Source organism: Juglans regia, unplaced genomic scaffold (genome assembly GCF_001411555.2).
Source record: "Juglans regia cultivar Chandler unplaced genomic scaffold, Walnut 2.0 Scaffold_854, whole genome shotgun sequence".
Taxonomy (NCBI): Eukaryota; Viridiplantae; Streptophyta; class Magnoliopsida; order Fagales; family Juglandaceae; genus Juglans; species Juglans regia.
This window is the reverse complement of record NW_023363507.1, coordinates 1-7,021: the sequence shown is the minus strand read 5'-3', so window position 1 is coordinate 7,021 and position 7,021 is coordinate 1. Positions and strand designations below refer to the sequence as shown.

Genomic DNA, 7,021 nt, shown 5'->3' with positions numbered 1-7,021 from the left:
AGTGGTCCTTCTTGTCAATTCATCTCACAAGGTGGAAAAAACAAAAACGAGGGGTGCAACACGAGGACTTCCCAGGAGGTCACCCATCCTAGTACTACTCTCGCCCAAGCACGCTTAGCTGCGGAGTTCTGATGGGATCCGCTGCATTAGTGCTGGTATGATCGCAACTATCAAACCAATTATTTAAAATTCATATAATCCTAGGGCGCACCTACTAGCTGCATTTCCCCATCCCAATGCTAACCCGGGCCGATCGGCATGACTGGGGTTCTTGGTTGATGCTACTGGCAAGTGATTTTCCTAAAAATCCACTCCCCAAGTTGTCTCCTGTAAATTCTACCGAAGGCTTTAAAACAAAAACGAGGGGTGCAACATGAGGACTTCCCAGGAGGTCACCCATCCTAGTACTACTCTCGCCCAAGCAAGCTTGAATGCGGAGTTCTGATGGGATCCGGTGCATTAGTGCTGGTATGATCGCACCCATCAAACCAATTATTTCAAATTCATATAATCTTAGGGCGACCTACTAGCGTATTTCCGATCCCAATGCGAACCGGCGATCTGATCGAAACCCTTGGCTACACGATGGGCAGGGCGAGATTTTCCCAAAAATCCACTCCCGAGTGGTCCTTCTTGTCAATTTATCTCGCAAGGCGGAAAAAACAAAAACGAGGGGTGCAACACGAGGACTTCCCAGGAGGTCACCCATCCTAGTACTACTCTCGCCCAAGCACGCTTAGCTGCGGAGTTCTGATGGGATCCGGTGCATTAGTGCTGGTATGATCGCACCCATCAAACTAATTACTTAAAATTCATATAATCCTTGAGCGACATACTAGCGTCCTTCCCATCCCAATCCAAACGGAGAACTGATCCAAACCCATTGCTACGCGATGGGCAGGGCGAGATTTTCTCAAAAATCCACCCCCGAGTGGTCCTTCTTGTCAATTTATCTCGCAAGGCGGAGAAAACAAAAGCGAGGGGTGCAACACGAGGACTTCCCAGGAGGTCACCCATCCTAGTACTACTCTCGCCCAAGCACGCTTAACTGCGGAGTTCTGATGGGATCCGGTGCATTAGTGCTGGTATGATCGCACCCATCAAACTTATTACTTAAAATTCAAATAATCCTTGAGCGACATACTAGCGTCCTTCCGATCCCAATCCAAACGGAGATCTGATCCAAACCCAACGCTACGTAATGGGCAGGGCGAGATTTTCCCAAAAATCCACTCCTGAGTGGTCCTTCTTGTCAATTTATCTAGCAAGGCGGAAAAAACAAAAACGAGGGGTGCAACACGAGGACTTCCCAGGAGGTCACCCATCCTAGTACTACTCTCGCCCAAGCACGCTTAGCTGCGGAGTTCTGATGGGATCCGGTGCATTAGTGCTGGTATGATCGCACCCATCAAACTAATTACTTAAAATTCAAATAATCCTTGAGCGACATACTAGCGTCCTTCCGATCCCAATCCAATCGGAGATCTGATCCAAACCCATGGCTACGCGATGGGCAGGGCGAGATTTTCCCAAAAATTCACTCCCGAGTGCTCCTTCTTGTCAATTTATCTCGCAAGGCGGAAAAAACAAAAACGAGGGGTGCAACACGAGGACTTCCCAGGAGGTCACCCATCCTAGTACTACTCTCGCCCAAGCACGATTAAATGCGGAGTTGAAATGGGATCCGGTGCATTAATGCTGGTATGATCGCATCCGTCAAACTAATTATTTAAAGTTCATATAATCCTAGTGCGACGTACTAGCGTCTTTCCGATCCAAATGCGAACCGGCGATCTGATCGAAACCAATAGCTACGCGATGGGTAGGGCGCGATTTTCCTAAGAATCCACTCCCTAGTTGTCCTTATTGTCAATGCCTCTCCCAAGGCGGAAAAAACAAAAACGTGGGGTGCAACACGAGGACTTCCCAGGAGGTGACCCATCCTAGTACAACTCTCGCCCAAGCACGCTTAACTGCGGAGTCCTGATGGGATCCGGTGCATTAGTGCTGGTATGATCGCACCCATCAAACTAATTACTTAAAATTCATATAATCCTTGAGCGACATACTAGCGTCCTTCCGATCCCAATCCAAACAGAGATCTGATCCAAACCCATGGCTACGCGATGGGCCGGGCGAGATTTTCCGAAAAATCCACTCCCGAGTGGTCCTTCTTGTCAATTTATCTCGCAAGGCGGAAAAAACAAAAACGAGGGGTGCAACACGAGGACTTCCCAGGAGGTCACCCATCCTAGTACTACTCTCGCCCAAGCACGCTTAACTGCGGAGTTCTGATGGGATCCGGTGCATTAGTGCTGGTATGATCGCACCCATCAAAACTAATTACTTAAAATTCAAATAATCCTTCAGCGACATACTAGCGTCCTTCCGATCCCAATCCAAACGGAGATCTGATCCAAACCCATTGCTACGCGATGGGCAGGGCGAGATTTTCCCAAAAATCCACTCCCGAGTGGTCCTTCTTGTCAATTCCTCTTGCAAGGCGGAAAAAACAAAAACGAGGGGTGCAACACGAGGACTTCCGAGGTGGTCACCCATCCTAGTACTACTCTCAACCAAGCACGGTTAACTGCGGAGTTCTAATGGGATCCGGTGCATTAGTGCTGGTATGATCGCGCCCATCAAACTAATTATTTTAAATTCATATAATCCAAGTCTGACGTACTAGCGTCTTTCCGATCCAAATGCGAACCGGCGATCTGATCGAAACCAATAGCTACGAGATGGGCAGGGCGCGATTTTCCTAAGAATCCACTCCCGAGTTGTCCTTATTGTCAATGCCTCTCCCAAGGCGGAAAAAACAAAAACGTGGGGTGCAACACGAGGACTTCCCAGATACCATCCTACTACTCTGCCACCTAAAATGCGGAGTTCAAATGGGATCCAGTGCATTAGTGCTGGTATGATCGCACCCGTCAAACTAATTATTTAAAATTCATATAATCCAAGGGCGACGTACTAGCGTCTTTCCGATCCAAATGCGAACCGGCGATCTGATCGAAACCAATAGCTACGCGATGGGTAGGGCGCGATTTTCCTAAGAATCCACTCCCTAGTTGTCCTTATTGTCAATGCCTCTCCCAAGGCGGAAAAAACAAAAACGTGGGGTGCAACACGAGGACTTCCCAGGAGGTGACCCATCCTAGTGCAACTCTCGCCCAAGCACGCTTAACTGCGGAGTCCTGATGGGTTCTGGTGCAGTTGTGCTGGTATGATCGTACCCATCAAACCAATTATTTAAAATTCATATAATCCTAGTGCGACGTACTAGCGTCTTTCCGATCCAAATGCGAACCGGCGATTTGCTCGAAACACATAGCTACGTGATGGGCAGGGCGCGATTTTTCTAAAAATCCACTCGCAAGTTGTCCTTCTTGTAAATTCCTCTCGCAAGGCGGAAAAAACAAAAACGAGGGGTGCACCACGAGGACTTCCGAGGAGGTCACCCATCCTAGTACTACTCTCGCCCAAGCACGGTTAAATGCGGAGTTGAAATGGGATCCGGTGCATTAGTGCTTGTATGATCGCACCCGTCAAACTAATTATTTAAAATTCATATAATCCAAGTGCGACGTACTAGCGTCTTTCCGATCCAAATGCGAACCGGCGATCTGATCGAAACCAATAGCTACGTGATGGGCAGGGCGCGATTTTCCTAAGAATCCACTCCCTAGTTGTCCTTATTGTCAATGCCTCTCCCAAGGCGGAAAAAACAAAAACGGGGGGTGCAACACGAGGACTTCCCAGGAGGTGACCCATCCTAGTACAACTCTCGCCCAAGCACGCTTAACTGCGGAGTCCTGATGGGTTCTGGTGCAGTTGTGCTGGTATGATCGTACCCATCAAACCAATTATTTAAAATTCATATAATCCTAGTGCGACATACTAGCGTCTTTCCGATCCAAATGCGAACCGGCGATTTGATCGAAACCCATAGCTACGTGATGGGCAGGGCGCGATTTTTCTAAAAATCCACTCGCAAGTTGTCCTTCTTGTAAATTCCTCTCGCAAGGCGGAAAAAACAAAAACGAGGGGAGCACCACGAGGACTTCCCAAGAGGTCACCCATCCTAGTACTACTCTCGCCCAAGCACGGTTAACTGCAGAATTCTAATGGGATCCGGTGCATTAGTGCTGGTATGATCGCACCTATCAAACTAATTATTTAAAATTCATATAATCCTAGGCGACCTACTAGCGTATTTCCGTTCCCAATGCAAACCGGTGATCTGATCGAAACCCTTGGCTACGCGATGGGCAGGGCGCGATTTTCCTAAAAATCCACTCCCAAGTTGTCCTTCTTGTAAATTCCTCTCGCAATGCGGAAAAAACAAAAACGAGGGGTGCAACACGACGACATCCGAGGAGGTCCCCCATCCGAGTACTACTCTCGCCCAAGCAAGCTTGACTGCAGAGTTCTGATGAGATCCGGTGCATTAGTGCTGGTATGATCGCACCCATCAAACTAATTATTTAAAATTCATATAATCCTAGTGCGACGTACTAGCGTCTTTCCGATCCAAATGTGAACCGGCGATCTAATCGAAACCCATAGCTACGCGATGGGCAGGGCGCGATTTTCCTAAAAATCCACTCCCGTGTTGTCCTTCTTGTCAATTCCTCTCACAAGGCGGAAAAAACAAAAACGAGGGGTGCAACACGAGGACTTCCCAGGAGGTGACCCATCCTAGTACTGCTCTCGCCCAAGAACGCTTAAATGCAGTGTTCTGATGGGTTCCGGTGCATTTGTGATGGTATGATCGCACCCATCAAACCAATTATTTAAAATTCATATAATCCTAGGGCGACCTACATGCGTATTTCTGATCCCAATGCGAACCGGCGATCTGATTGAAACCCTTGGCTACGCGATGGGCAGGGCGCGATTTTTCGAAAAATCCACTTGTCAATTGGTCCTTCTTGTCAATTCCTCTCGCAAGGCGGAAAAAACAAAAACGAGGGGTGCAACACGAGGACTTCGCAGGAGGTCACCCATCCTAGTACTACTCTCTCCCAAGCACGGAAAAATGCGGAGTTCAAATGGGATCCGGTGCATTACTGCTGGTATGATCGCACCCATCAAAGTAATTATTTAAAATTCATATAATCCTAGTGCGACGTACTAGCGTCTTTTCGATCCAAATGCGAACCGGCGATCTGATCGAAACCCATATCTACACGATCGGCAGGGCGCGATTTTCCTAAAAATCCACTCCCGAGTTGTCCTTCTTGTCAATTCCTCTCGCAAAGCGGAGAAAACAAAAACGAGGGGTGCAACACGAGGACTTCCCAGGAGGTCACCCATCCTAGTACTACTCTCGCCCAAGCACGGTTAACTGCCGAATTCTAATGGGATCCGGTGCATTAGTGCTGGTATGATCGCACCCATCAAAGTAATTATTTTAAATTCATATAATCCTAGGGCGACCTACTAGCATATTTCCGATCCCAATGCGAACCGGCGATCTGATCGAAACCCTTGGCTACACGATGGGCAGGGCGCAATTTTCCTAAAAATCCACTCCCGAGTGGTCCTTATTGTCAATTCCTCTCGCAAGGCGGAAAAAACAAAAACGAGGGGTGCAACACGAGGACTTCCCAGGAGGTCACCCATCCTAGTACTACTCTCGCCCAAGCACGGTAAAATGCGGAGTTCAAATGGGATCCAGTGCATTAGTGCTGGTATGATCGCACCCGTCAAACTAATTATTTAAAATTCATATAATCCAAGGGCGACGTACTAGCGTCTTTCCGATCCAAATGCGAACCGGCGATCTGATCGAAACCAATAGCTACGCGATGGGCAGGGCGCGATTTTCCTAAGAATCCACTCCCTAGTTGTCCTTATTGTCAATGCCTCTCCCAAGGCGGAAAAAACAAAAACGTGGGGTGCAACACGAGGACTTCCCAGGAGGTGACCCATCCTAGTACAACTCTCGCCCAAGCACGCTTAACTGCGGAGTCCTGATGGGTTCTGGTGCAGTTGTGCTGGTATGATCGTACCCATCAAACCAATTATTTAAAATTCATATAATCCTAGGGCGACCTACTAGCGTATTTCTGATCCCAATGCGAACCGGCGATCTGATCGAAACCCATGGCTACGCGATGGGCAGGGCGCGATTTTCAAAAAATCCACTCCCGAGTGGTCCTTCTTGTCAATTCCTCTCGCAAGGCGGAAAAAACAAATACGAGGGGTGCAACACGAGGACTTCCGAGGAGGTCACCCATCCTAGTACTACTCTCGCCCAAGCACGGTTAAATGCGGAGTTGAAATGGGATCCGGTGCATTAGTGCTGGTATGATCGCACCCGTCAAACTAATTATTTAAAATTCATATAATCCAAGTGCGACGTACTAGCGTCTTTCCGATCCAAATGCGAACCGGCGATCTGATCGAAACCAATAGCTACGCGATGGGCAGGGCGCGATTTTCCTAAGAATCCACTCCCTAGTTGTCCTTATTGTCAATGCCTCTCCCAAGGCGGAAAAAACAAAAACGTGGGGTGCAACACAAGGACTTCCCAGGAGGTGACCCATCCTAGTACAACTCTCGCCCAAGCATGCTTAACTGCGGAGTCCTGATGGGTTCTGGTGCAGTTGTGCTGGTATGATCGTACCCATCAAACCAATTATTTAAAATTCATATAATCCTAGTGCGACGTACTAGCGTCTTTCCGATCCAAATGCGAACCGGCGATTTGATCGAAACCCATAGCTACGTGATGGGCAGGGCGCGATTTTTCTAAAAATCCACTCGCAAGTTGTCCTTCTTGTAAATTCCTGTCGCAAGGCGGAAAAAACAAAAACGAGGGGTGCACCACGAGGACTTCCCAAGAGGTCACCCATCCTAGTACTACTCTCGCCCAAGCACGGTTAACTGCAGAATTCTAATGGGATCCGGTGCATTAGTGCTGGTATGATCGCACCTATCAAACTAATTATTTAAAATTCATATAACCCTAGGCGACCTACTAGCGTATTTCCGTTCCCAATGCGAA

At 48.1% G+C, this 7,021-nt stretch overlaps 19 non-coding genes and 3 pseudogenes across 19 annotated transcripts; all 22 read right to left on the bottom strand.

The window, feature by feature from the left end:
- Window positions 1–50: 50 nt before the first annotated feature.
- LOC118347286 lies at window positions 51–169 on the bottom strand. The gene has a single exon (XR_004800514.1). It is a non-coding gene; the product is annotated as a 5S ribosomal RNA (ribosomal RNA).
- A 194-nt stretch (window positions 170–363) lies between these two features.
- LOC118347289 lies at window positions 364–482 on the bottom strand. Its single transcript, XR_004800517.1, has one exon. It is a non-coding gene; the product is annotated as a 5S ribosomal RNA (ribosomal RNA).
- A 190-nt stretch (window positions 483–672) lies between these two features.
- Window positions 673–791, bottom strand: LOC118347305. The gene has a single exon (XR_004800530.1). It is a non-coding gene; the product is annotated as a 5S ribosomal RNA (ribosomal RNA).
- A 189-nt stretch (window positions 792–980) lies between these two features.
- LOC118347296 lies at window positions 981–1,099 on the bottom strand. Its single transcript, XR_004800524.1, has one exon. It is a non-coding gene; the product is annotated as a 5S ribosomal RNA (ribosomal RNA).
- A 189-nt stretch (window positions 1,100–1,288) lies between these two features.
- LOC118347304 lies at window positions 1,289–1,407 on the bottom strand. The gene has a single exon (XR_004800529.1). It is a non-coding gene; the product is annotated as a 5S ribosomal RNA (ribosomal RNA).
- A 189-nt stretch (window positions 1,408–1,596) lies between these two features.
- LOC118347297 lies at window positions 1,597–1,715 on the bottom strand. Its single transcript, XR_004800525.1, has one exon. It is a non-coding gene; the product is annotated as a 5S ribosomal RNA (ribosomal RNA).
- Window positions 1,716–1,905: 190 nt separating this feature from the next.
- On the bottom strand, window positions 1,906–2,024 carry LOC118347306. The gene has a single exon (XR_004800531.1). It is a non-coding gene; the product is annotated as a 5S ribosomal RNA (ribosomal RNA).
- A 189-nt stretch (window positions 2,025–2,213) lies between these two features.
- LOC118347285 lies at window positions 2,214–2,332 on the bottom strand. The gene has a single exon (XR_004800513.1). It is a non-coding gene; the product is annotated as a 5S ribosomal RNA (ribosomal RNA).
- Window positions 2,333–2,522: 190 nt separating this feature from the next.
- Window positions 2,523–2,641, bottom strand: LOC118347291. The gene has a single exon (XR_004800519.1). It is a non-coding gene; the product is annotated as a 5S ribosomal RNA (ribosomal RNA).
- Window positions 2,642–3,125: 484 nt separating this feature from the next.
- On the bottom strand, window positions 3,126–3,244 carry LOC118347299. Its single transcript, XR_004800527.1, has one exon. It is a non-coding gene; the product is annotated as a 5S ribosomal RNA (ribosomal RNA).
- A 190-nt stretch (window positions 3,245–3,434) lies between these two features.
- On the bottom strand, window positions 3,435–3,553 carry LOC118347301 (annotated as a pseudogene).
- A 190-nt stretch (window positions 3,554–3,743) lies between these two features.
- LOC118347295 lies at window positions 3,744–3,862 on the bottom strand. Its single transcript, XR_004800523.1, has one exon. It is a non-coding gene; the product is annotated as a 5S ribosomal RNA (ribosomal RNA).
- A 190-nt stretch (window positions 3,863–4,052) lies between these two features.
- Window positions 4,053–4,171, bottom strand: LOC118347292. The gene has a single exon (XR_004800520.1). It is a non-coding gene; the product is annotated as a 5S ribosomal RNA (ribosomal RNA).
- Window positions 4,172–4,360: 189 nt separating this feature from the next.
- Window positions 4,361–4,479, bottom strand: LOC118347300. The gene has a single exon (XR_004800528.1). It is a non-coding gene; the product is annotated as a 5S ribosomal RNA (ribosomal RNA).
- A 190-nt stretch (window positions 4,480–4,669) lies between these two features.
- LOC118347302 lies at window positions 4,670–4,788 on the bottom strand (annotated as a pseudogene).
- Window positions 4,789–4,979: 191 nt separating this feature from the next.
- Window positions 4,980–5,098, bottom strand: LOC118347303 (annotated as a pseudogene).
- A 190-nt stretch (window positions 5,099–5,288) lies between these two features.
- Window positions 5,289–5,407, bottom strand: LOC118347287. Its single transcript, XR_004800515.1, has one exon. It is a non-coding gene; the product is annotated as a 5S ribosomal RNA (ribosomal RNA).
- A 190-nt stretch (window positions 5,408–5,597) lies between these two features.
- LOC118347288 lies at window positions 5,598–5,716 on the bottom strand. Its single transcript, XR_004800516.1, has one exon. It is a non-coding gene; the product is annotated as a 5S ribosomal RNA (ribosomal RNA).
- A 190-nt stretch (window positions 5,717–5,906) lies between these two features.
- LOC118347294 lies at window positions 5,907–6,025 on the bottom strand. Its single transcript, XR_004800522.1, has one exon. It is a non-coding gene; the product is annotated as a 5S ribosomal RNA (ribosomal RNA).
- A 189-nt stretch (window positions 6,026–6,214) lies between these two features.
- Window positions 6,215–6,333, bottom strand: LOC118347293. Its single transcript, XR_004800521.1, has one exon. It is a non-coding gene; the product is annotated as a 5S ribosomal RNA (ribosomal RNA).
- A 190-nt stretch (window positions 6,334–6,523) lies between these two features.
- LOC118347298 lies at window positions 6,524–6,642 on the bottom strand. The gene has a single exon (XR_004800526.1). It is a non-coding gene; the product is annotated as a 5S ribosomal RNA (ribosomal RNA).
- Window positions 6,643–6,832: 190 nt separating this feature from the next.
- Window positions 6,833–6,951, bottom strand: LOC118347290. Its single transcript, XR_004800518.1, has one exon. It is a non-coding gene; the product is annotated as a 5S ribosomal RNA (ribosomal RNA).
- Window positions 6,952–7,021: the final 70 nt, after the last annotated feature.